At 32.4% G+C, this 10,600-nt stretch overlaps 1 pseudogene across 1 annotated transcript; it reads right to left on the reverse strand.

Annotated features, from left to right (window-relative positions):
* Positions 1–6,069: 6,069 nt before the first annotated feature.
* LOC146932721 (VIT-like transporter 1b pseudogene) lies at positions 6,070–7,412 on the reverse strand (annotated as a pseudogene). The gene has a single exon (XR_015007220.1). The product of XR_015007220.1 is annotated as a VIT-like transporter 1b pseudogene (transcript).
* Between the last annotated feature and the right edge of the window lie 3,188 nt (positions 7,413–10,600).

Genomic DNA, 10,600 nt, shown 5'->3' on the forward strand with positions numbered 1-10,600 from the left:
TACTAAATCTACTTATTTTATCCTTCTTGGGGTAAAAAGTGAACAATCTTCGTGGGGTAAAATAGTGAGCAGCCTTCTTGGGGAAAATACATCATCAACCCTTGGGCTAAATTTAAAGCTGTTTTTTTTACCACACGAAGTTCGTTTTACCCACGGTAAAAAGTTTCTGCGGTTAAAAAAACAGGTTTAAAATTATCCCAAGGGTCGATCATTTCCCCAAGTCGGCTACTCACTATTTTAGCCCGACGAAAATTGATCACCTTTTACCCCAAAGAGAATATTGAAAAGAAAAAGAAGAAAGAAGAGAAATAGAGGGAGAGAGTGATGAGGGGGGAGAAAGTGAGATGGTGTGAGGAATTAGGGAAATATGTAGATGTATTTATAGGTAGAAATGGTAGTATATGTGGTAAATACCATTAATGTGGTCAAAAAACGTGTAAAATTTGGTAGAAAACGTGTGGATTGAATGTTGAAACATTGACCACAGACCAAAAAAACGTTTGTTCTTCAGTTCTGACCACCGGCCAACGTGCGTGACTTAACTCACGCATGACTTACAACGTGCGTGACTTAAGTCACGCATTGCTTACAACGCGCGTTAGTTAAGTCACGCTGCGTGACTTAACTAACGCAAGGGTATATTTGGAAGCAGTGCAGGGTGCGAGTAAAAGTTGCTGGGTGGAGAGCAAAATTCTTAGACAAGAGGGTGTCTTGAAATGTTTTGAAACTTCGATCACATCATGAATGTAATGGGAACAGAATCAACTTGGCATAAAGCAGCTGAGTGACTCTCTATACTGTATTTAGGAAGTAGGAACTCCTAGCTCCTGAGCATACAACATTATTTATTATTTAGTCTTTATATGTAATTCCTCCTGCAATATAAGAGTGCTTTAGTAAAAAAAAAAAAAAAACATAATGTTTTATCTTGAAAATGATTGTATTGTAACTAACGGTTGTTGTTTGGACACATGAATCACCTTGAAGACTTGAACCATAAATAAAATTAGACTGACCAAGTACATTTTTTTTACAACAATTAATGATTTTCTAAATTAAATTTTCACACAGTAACAAATCAAAAATTGAAACATAAATATGAAAAAAGAAATCATATAGACGACAATGCAAGATAGTGGGAGTATATCCTAATCCAAGTACAAACATGAGGCATTTGGCATTTGGCATTTGATAATCAAGTCTAATTAAATATTTAGAAAAAAGTTGAAAACCAAAGTGAGCATGCCACATGCTAGTGGGAACTAAAGTGAGTATTAGTAAATTGAAGGGAGTGTGGTATCCACACGAAAGCCACGGGTTGCGCACTTTTATTAAGCAAAAAAAACCAAAACTTAGCACTTATGTCTTTTTACAATTTTGTTAAATCACCTTCCAAGTGACCTAATTATTGCTTTCTCCAAAACTTTTAAAGTGTGCTTGGATGGAGGAATGTTTTGAGGTAATGTAATGTTTTGAGAAAATTCAAATACTTTTAGGTGAATTCTATTGTTTGGATGATAATTTATTATTTAATAATTTTGTTGAAATTGAAAGTTAGGAGAGGTATGAACTAATACATTTCAACAATGATTTCTTACTACGAGCGATTATGCTGAGGAAGAAACTTTGTTACAGAAATAGAGGAAATATGTCCAATGAAAAAAGAAGATTTCCCATGAAAATCTTGATTCTGACAAATCTTCTTTAAGATCGTCGTGAATTCGGACTCACAACTACACCAATAAATTTAGATGTGTGGAGTAAAAGGGAAGTATTGACCAATATCAAATTAACCTCAAGTAACAACAACAATAACATACCTAGATCTAATCTACGAACCAAGTATAAAACACAAAACCACAAACATAAGATAAAGAGAGAAGAAAAACAAACACACCAAGAAATATTTATCCAATTTGGTCTAACAATCACCTACTATGGGGGAGAGATTGATCTCTCCAATCCATTATCAATGAGTTTTTCAGAAAGAGATAAAAAAGGTCACGAGATTATCTTCAACAAACTCTCAAAGAACAAACGTAGTTTCTAGCCATTTCTCAATCTCTTCCCATAAACAAGAGACTCAATAATTTCACTCACTCAAAGTGTTTACAAATGTTTCCCAACCCAAGAGAACCTCTCACCAAAGACTATCAACCTTAAAGTTACTTCCTTTGATTTCTCAAGTTTCTCTCTCTTGAAGCCCTTCTCAAAACATGAAGAATGAACTATCTAAAAATAAAAATAAAGGGTTAATATGTGTTTACCCCCCTGTAATTTGGGCGAGTTCCGGTTTTCCCCCCTGTAATAAATTTTGTTAAAATTCAGCCCCTGTAATTTGAAGATTCCGTCAAAAACCCCCCTGGTCAAACCTGGCACACGCCAGGTGCTGATGTGGCGTGCCACGTCACCTTTTTCTGATGACGTGGCACGCTGACTGTATAATTATTTTATTTTTTATTTTTTTATATTGTACACGTGGCATTTTTATATTTTTTTATTAAAAATAATTTTTTTAATTAAAAAAATATTAATTTTTTTAAAAAAATTTAAATTTTTATTTTAAAAAAACGCAAAAAATTCTTAAAAAATAAAAAAAATAAAAAAATACCGAAAAAATTAATAAAAATGAATACAAAAATCTGGTAAATTTTAAAAATAAAAAATAAAATCTGGAAAAATTAAAAAAAAATGAAAACATTAGGGAAAAAATTAATAAATTTCGAAAAATTCATATTTCCATATTTTTTTCAATACTGGAAAAATGAAAAAAATTCTTTTTTTCTAGAAAGTACTTTTCAAAAATGTCCTCAATTTTCAATACAAATAATTTCCAGATTGTTTTTATCCTCAATTTTTAAATATTAGAAAATATTCTCAAATTTGTAACACATCGTAAAAAAAAATTGAAAAAAAAATCTGAATTTTCCTAAATTTTTAAATAAATTTGTACACAGATTTTTAAAAATAAAAATATTTTCAAGATTTTTTTTTGTTGAGAAAATTTGAAAAACTTCTTTTTCGAAAAATAAAAACAATCTGGAATTTTTTTTAATATTTACGATGTGTTACATGTTTTATTTGTATTGAAAATTGAGGACATTTTTTAAAAGAAACAACCAGTCCCAAAGAGCTAATTAATCTTTTTTCAAAAATTTCAAGATTGATCATTTTCAAAATTTTCAAGATTAATCATATTTATAAAAATCATGTCCTAATAACAGGATACAATGTATATTGATTGACTCCGGTATATAAATCATGTTATACGGTTGAAAGACAAGTACTTTCCGTAAAAAAAAGAATTTTTTTCATTTTTCCGGTATTGAAAAAAAATCTGGAAATATGAATTTTTCGAAATTTATTATTTTTTTCCCTAATGTTTTCATTTTTTTTAATTTTTCCAGATTTTATTTTTTATTTTTAAAATTTACCAGATTTTTGTATTCATTTTTATTAATTTTTTCGGTATTTTTTTTATTTTTTTCAGAATTTTTTTTCATTTTTTTATTTTTTAAGAATTTTTTTCGTTTTTTTAAAAAAAAAAATTAAAATTTTTTTAAAAAAATAATATTTTTTTTAATTAAAAAAATTATTTTTTAATAAAAAAATAAAAAATGCCACGTGTACAATATAAAAAAATAAAAATAAAATAATTATACAGTCAGCGTGCCACGTCATCAGAAAAAGGTGACGTGGCACGCCACATCAGCACCTGGCACGCCACATCAGCACCTGGCGTGTGCCAGGTTTGACCAGGGGGGTTTTTGACGGAATCTTCAAATTACAGGGGCTGAATTTTAACAAAATTTATTACAGGGGGGAAAACCGGAACTCGCCCAAATTACAGGGGGGTAAACACATATTAACCCTAAAAATAAATAGGTAAACTGTCGATAGTTTTTTTTTTTGTTTTGTTATGGTTTTGTCATTGGTTGTGGATACTTTTGTTTTCTATCTTTGCACTTCTTGCATTGGGTTAATATTATATTATTTTGGCTTAAAAAAAATCTTGTAAAAAACTACTAATATTTATAGATCACATGATAGTTTTACTTTTCATATATTTTCAATAATAATAATAATAATAATAATAATAATAATAATAATAATAATAATAATAATAATAATAATAATAATAATAATAATGTACTATTAAGTCGGTTTATTGATGTTTCCATCTATTTAGAAGACGGAAAATGTTTAGCATGCACTCATTAAGTGTACACACCTTGAGGGAGAAACAAATAAAAGAGAATGATATGATAAATGTGATAGGTTAATGATGTGATAGCAAGACAAATATAAATGTAAAATAAAGTGTTGAATGAGTATAGGAAAATATGAGGTGTACAAATATCATTGTTGTTAGAAGTTTAACAAACTTTTTTTTTTTTTTGAACAAGGCAAAATGAATTATATATACCATCAAAATAGCTCCCCCAACACAAGGAGTGCAATGGAAGAAACAAGAAAACATCAAGTGTTTTACTATAGAAATAACGAAGAAAAGAAAAAACTACTCAACAATTTAACTCACCATCAAGAAAGGATTAACCCATCAATGATGAAAATCAAAAGTTAGACATTGGTGCTTAGCTTTCAAGCACCAGATAATAATTTAACTTTGTCAAACAATTGACAAAATGACTCTTCATTCTGCTTAAAAAAAAAAAAAAAAACAGTTATTTCTCTCTTTTCAAATTACCCAAACATAGCAAGCCACACCACATAAAAATAGTTCCTTGATGATTTTGAAAACTAGCTCAATGCGCTTAAATGAATGCATTGATCAATCAAACTTGGAGGATTAACTAACACGATACCAATCCATTTTTTTGAAATCTTAATAATATACAAACATGAAGCAACAAATAGCAACTTTTTTTACACCAATCCAATGTGGCACATCTTCAATCCAATGTGTCACATCCTCAAGCCACTACATGTCACATCATCATTAAAATATAATTTTACTTTTGCCATTTTAAGCAATTACACAATACAATAAAATATCATTATCACACATTTTCCCTCTCCAATTCAAAATTCAAATTTCAAAATTTTTCAAATCATTCTTTCCCTCCTACTTTTTCTCTTATCCCAACAAACATCACTCTCAAATTTCAACTCACTTTTCTCCCATTCTATTTTATTCTTTCCTCTCATCCCAATCTGACCCAATTTCTCTCCAATCTCTCTCTTCAAACACAATCTCATTCCCATTTATCGGTTCCTCTCTCTTAATTTTGAATCTCATCTTCTCTCACACTTCATTACTTCCATAATCTATTTTCCATTCATTCTCTGTCTCGCGACCACACTTCCTCTCCTATGTCACCGCCGTCGGTTTGACGGAAAAGAATACAGAAGCAACGTGCAGAAGAAGAAGAGGTAAGAACTCCAAAACTATTTCCGTTTTTGGATTCCAGATCCATGTTCATCTTCAGATTCTAGAACCACTTTATTTTGTTCCTTAAATCTGACATGAGATTGCTTCTTACTCTACTAAAGTTTTTTTTTTTTTTTTTTTGCATATTCAATCAGAGATTGTTGCGCATGAATTTGAGGATGAATTTGTCATATTAATTAAGTCTACAATTTCATATTCCTCAAAAAGCATGAGAGGCTATAAGTATTTGATTTAAGCCACAATAAATCTTTTCTAGCCCGTGCGTTGCACGGGTGGAAATGCTAGTAATGGACATTTCTCACTCTTTCCGGTCCTTGGCTGCCAGTCCACATAGGGCCTACGAGATTGATTTGCTAAAGAGTTCTAAATAGTCTAACTTTACAATTGTATATTAGTATGCTAGTTATTATGTTAGTATTTTTGAACTTTAGTTCTTTCATTTCTTCAACTTATTTAACCTTCAGTTCAAACGAATGGAACTACTTAACCCCTCCCTCATCTAGTTTTGCAAACATCAATTACTTGAACTTTACTTGGATAGCAAGTTGCTTCATATGGATACCCGTTCTTCTATATACTATTTCATTTTTCAAATTTTTATGAAATGTGAGGCCCACAAATGAAAATAATAGTAGGCAGATTCCTTGGAAAATAAATTGGAATAATTGCAAATGACTTTATTTTTATTGGTCCAACATGAATCAAATGACAAATTGGTTCATCATAGCGTTTGCCCGCCAAAGCTCACAATGAACATAAATGAGGAGTTATTCGAATGACATAACGCAAGAGTAAAGATCTAAGTAAATTGGTCTTTGAGAGAAAAACAGACCCATTTCTCATATGGGAAATGAAAAATATCAATTTGATCATCAAAAAGTTTCAAATGACAGTCAAATTAGTGATTAATTAAGACAATGTTTAACAACATTTTAGTCTCAATTAAAACTAATTCAACCGACATTTAATATATTTGAGGACGAAATTAATACTTTTCATTTCTAAAAAATAAATAGATCTTTGTATTTTTTTTCTTTTCTCAATGACCCTTTTAGACTTTTACTCATAAAACAATTAACTAAAATGAGAGACAACATTCAAATTTCCAAATCCAAACCACTACAATGTGCAAGTAATTTGGTTAACCCAAAAGTGATAGCCATAGCCATCCATCCACCAAGAAGGAACCTAATAGAAGATTTCACCTTCGGTGTCTTACCAAGCATAGCACCAACACCTCCAAACACAACCAAAGCCAAACTAGCTATTGCCATAATCGCAATAATCCTAATCTTATAAACTCTTATAAATGAACCACTAAGTAAAGGAACCAAACCACCAATCGAAAATGAGAATGCAGAAGCTGCAGCTGCTTGCAATGGATTAGGCAATGATCTCCTTTTCTCCAACTCAATCTCCAATTCTTTCTCTTTTCTATCACTTGTTCCTAAATCTCTCATCATTTGACCAATTTCAACTTCATATTGAGTGTACACAGAAACAAATTCTCCTATTGCCATACCACATGCTCCTGCGATTAATCCCGCAAAACCCGCCACTAACATTGTTGCACTGTCTGTTTTAACAGCTCCTACACCCATCATTAGTGAAGCAACAGAAACTAATCCATCATTAGCTCCTAATACGGCCGCGCGAAGCCATTGAGCCCTTTGCCAATAATCAATATCTGAAGTGTTACAATTTTCTTTGATTTTTATTTGATTTTCTTCCATTTCCTTTGTAGGATTTGGAATTGTGATTACTTTGTTTAGTGACTCAGAATCACATATTGCACCAACAGCCATTGGTACTAAAAAAAAAATTTAAGAAAAAGAAGAAAACAAGGTAAAGCTTGAAAAAAAGAGAGAGTAAAAGTAGCTTCTTAATAAGGAAAGATTGGAGATTCTTAGGGATAAATCATGAATGCGTGATTGGTCTGTTTATTTATACAAATTATGCATTTGGGAAAAATGAAAATATATGGTTTGGATATTTCGAAGGGGCAAAGGAAAAAAATTAATAACCAGGCGTCACGTATAAAATGCCAATCACTAGATACATTTTTTGTATCAAGGAATATTTTTTTTATTAATTTTCATTGTATAAAATGGAATTATGTATATATAATGCGACCTTAATAAAAAATTTATTCAATAATAAAATGTAACAGTATATTAAAAAATTATAGATCAATCTTCATGTAGTATATTTTAAGGACGAATTAAACCCCAGGTAGTGCAATCTGTACATAAAAGAAAATAAATAATTTCGTCAATGACCTTTCATCATTGTTAAAATATTTATACAGTATACATAGGCCAACGTGAATGGGCAAAAAAGATGGTAAACTATGTAATATTTATTTTGTGAGGGGGTAAACTATGTAGTTGTAGAGTATGGAATTGTGAATGGGCCAAAAAAAAGTTTAGATTGTGCAGCTTAATTAATTAAATTTATTGATACACAAGGCATCATGTATTTTAGATTAGAATATGTTTTTGGAAGGATTTAGATTAGAATATTATATATTCTTTAAGTCATTAGAGTTGGACTTAGATTTAAACGAAATCTCCTAATTGAAGGGTTCGTAAAGGTTCAAAAGATCAATTTCAGTTGGTTTATGCGGTCGCACCGGAGGATTAGTCCAAAGAGACGAAAGGGTGAGTATATCCCAATGGAGGGCAGAAAAGTCCAGCTCACTATATGTTCGTTTTTCCTCAAAAAGAAAATAGTGGGTTTCCAATTAATTAAAAAAAAGCACACCACTCCATTTCACAATATTTTTATAACGCAATACAACTGGACAGTGAGGCACGTAAGTCATATTTCATGTTTATAGCGCAAATAACTACAAGGAGTGATAGGCAAGAACACACGTTTCAAGAGAGGATATGTACATTGGACTTTGTCAACGAATTATGTTGTAAAGTGGAAATATGTCGGCTGAACATGGAGTGCTACGCACCCCCTCAATGAGGCAATACTTACGCAAATAGCCGAGTAAGACGAAACACTATATGTCATGTCGTTTTGCAAGGAAGAATACGTTTTCCCATAAATACTAATCATGTACAATGCAGTTAACACATACATGCAATCAAACTCGAGTTATTTACGCAATCTTATTGGTTTATGTTCCTGCCTTTATCTTTAGTTCAGTAGCTAAAGTCCAAAGAGACATGTCAACGGGGCGGGGCGGGGGTGGGTTTTAACATACCCAGCCCCGGTCCCGTTTGACTGTACCCATCCCCGCCCCCAAACCCGTCGGGGATAGAAGCTTTACACCCAGGCCTGCCCCCAACGGGGACGGGTTTCCCCGCCCCGCCCCACCCCCACCCGCGAAAACTGCAGTGTACAATTTTTTTTTTCTTTTAGCAATGACCATAGATTTGCAATCTGCCATTGTTTAAGTATGAAGCAGAAATGTTGAAACAATATCTAATGCCTTTAGTTTATGATGAATTCAATATTCCAACGTGAATAATAATGAAAATGAATGGTTTTAGTTTGTGATCAATTCAATATTCATAGTTTAAGTTTATGCTGAAACAGTACCAAAAGTAAAAGGGATTAACATCCAATATAACAATAGAATTCAATATTCCAACAAGAATGCTTAAAAGTTAAAACAAAACCCTTTCAGACAAAACCCTTTAAGCTAAAATAAAACATCATTATCATTCAGAAAAGAAGAGAGGATTGAGCAAAAACAAAGAAAGAGGAACGTCCTGGAAGAAGAAAAACTTGCAGCAGGCCAGCAGCCAAAGCAATAGAGAAACAGAAACACGCACTGGAAGCAAGAAGATGAAAGGTGCAGCAACCAAAGCATAATGAAACACGGCTGACTGAAGAGGGAAATTAGGGTTTTCTGTTTCCTTCTCCTTATACACTTGCTAATTTAAGTAGGGTAAATGGGAATAAATTAAGTAATATAAGGGCAATCAGGTAAATATGCTTATACGGGTGCTAGGCGGGGGTGGGTTCGGGGCGGGTGTCACTATCCCCCGTCCCCGCCCCCGCATTAAAACCACGGGTTTTCCCCGCACCCGCGCCCAGTTAATTCGGCTTTTCCCCGTTAAAATCGAGGCGGGGGCGGGGGAGACCCGGCGGGGACGGGTTGTGTTGCCATGTCTAAAGAGAGGATATGTACATTGGACTTTGTCAACGAATTATGTTGTAAAGTGGAAATATGTCGGCTGAACATTGAGTGCTACGCACCCCCTCAATGCAAAATCTCTAGTTCAACAACAAATTTGGCATGCCTAGTGGGACAATAAGCCATTTACCTCTGAAAAATCTGGTTCTCTAGGTCTAGAGTAAGTTTGGCATATGAACCCGAGGTCTAGAAAGAGTCATGACAATGTATATGGATAAACCGTCATCGTCAACATCAAGATGGCCAGACCAACAAAGACCGATTGTACCTTCACAAATGTTATGAATGCCAGCATACATGGATCCTCCTTGTGTACCTAAAGCACCACCAGTTGATCCACTTACGACATGAGAGTGAAGTATGTAAAGAGAGTGAACTTTTCCTGGTTTGGGAGAGAGATGAAGATGAGTGAAAAAAGAGCGAGATCTCCTTCAAAACAAGAAAGAAATGCTATTCTTTCTGTCTCACAACGTCGTTTTGGAGAATAATTTTGTTTCATTTTACTTGTCACTTTCAAGCTTCAATGTAACTTTTTTAAAAAAAATAAGTTTCAATGCAACATTGATTATTAGTTTGTCAATAATATTCTTACGGTCTTACATATTTATTGTAAAGAAATAAATAATAGAATGAAATAATAAATGGTTAATGGTTAAAGGTTTCTTATAACAAAGTTTATTTAATTTATAAATTCCTGAAAAATTACAAGTATTCTGAAAAGGATAGAGTATGTTCTTGTTGACTTTATATTTATGCTTCAATTTGCTCTTAATTCAATGTTAGTTTTAGGGATATTCGTGTGCTTTAAAAATAATTAACATTTCTATCATTTCAACTTGTCTTCATTTTCCCCAAGGAAAAACAATTATTGAGTTCCTCTTTATTTCTCACATCATTTTCTATTTTTTTTTTATGACAAAATACATCATTTTCTATTATTACACTCTTTCTTACCTGCACTCTCTCTTCAAAGCCAATCATTCTCATTGTCTTACATTACATGTTCGAATTTTTCAATTAAAAACAGCTCT

The sequence above is a fragment of the Medicago sativa genome, chromosome 4, assembly GCF_051527215.1.
Source record: "Medicago sativa cultivar Bolivia chromosome 4, Bolivia_mono, whole genome shotgun sequence".
Lineage (NCBI taxonomy): Eukaryota > Viridiplantae > Streptophyta > Magnoliopsida > Fabales > Fabaceae > Medicago > Medicago sativa.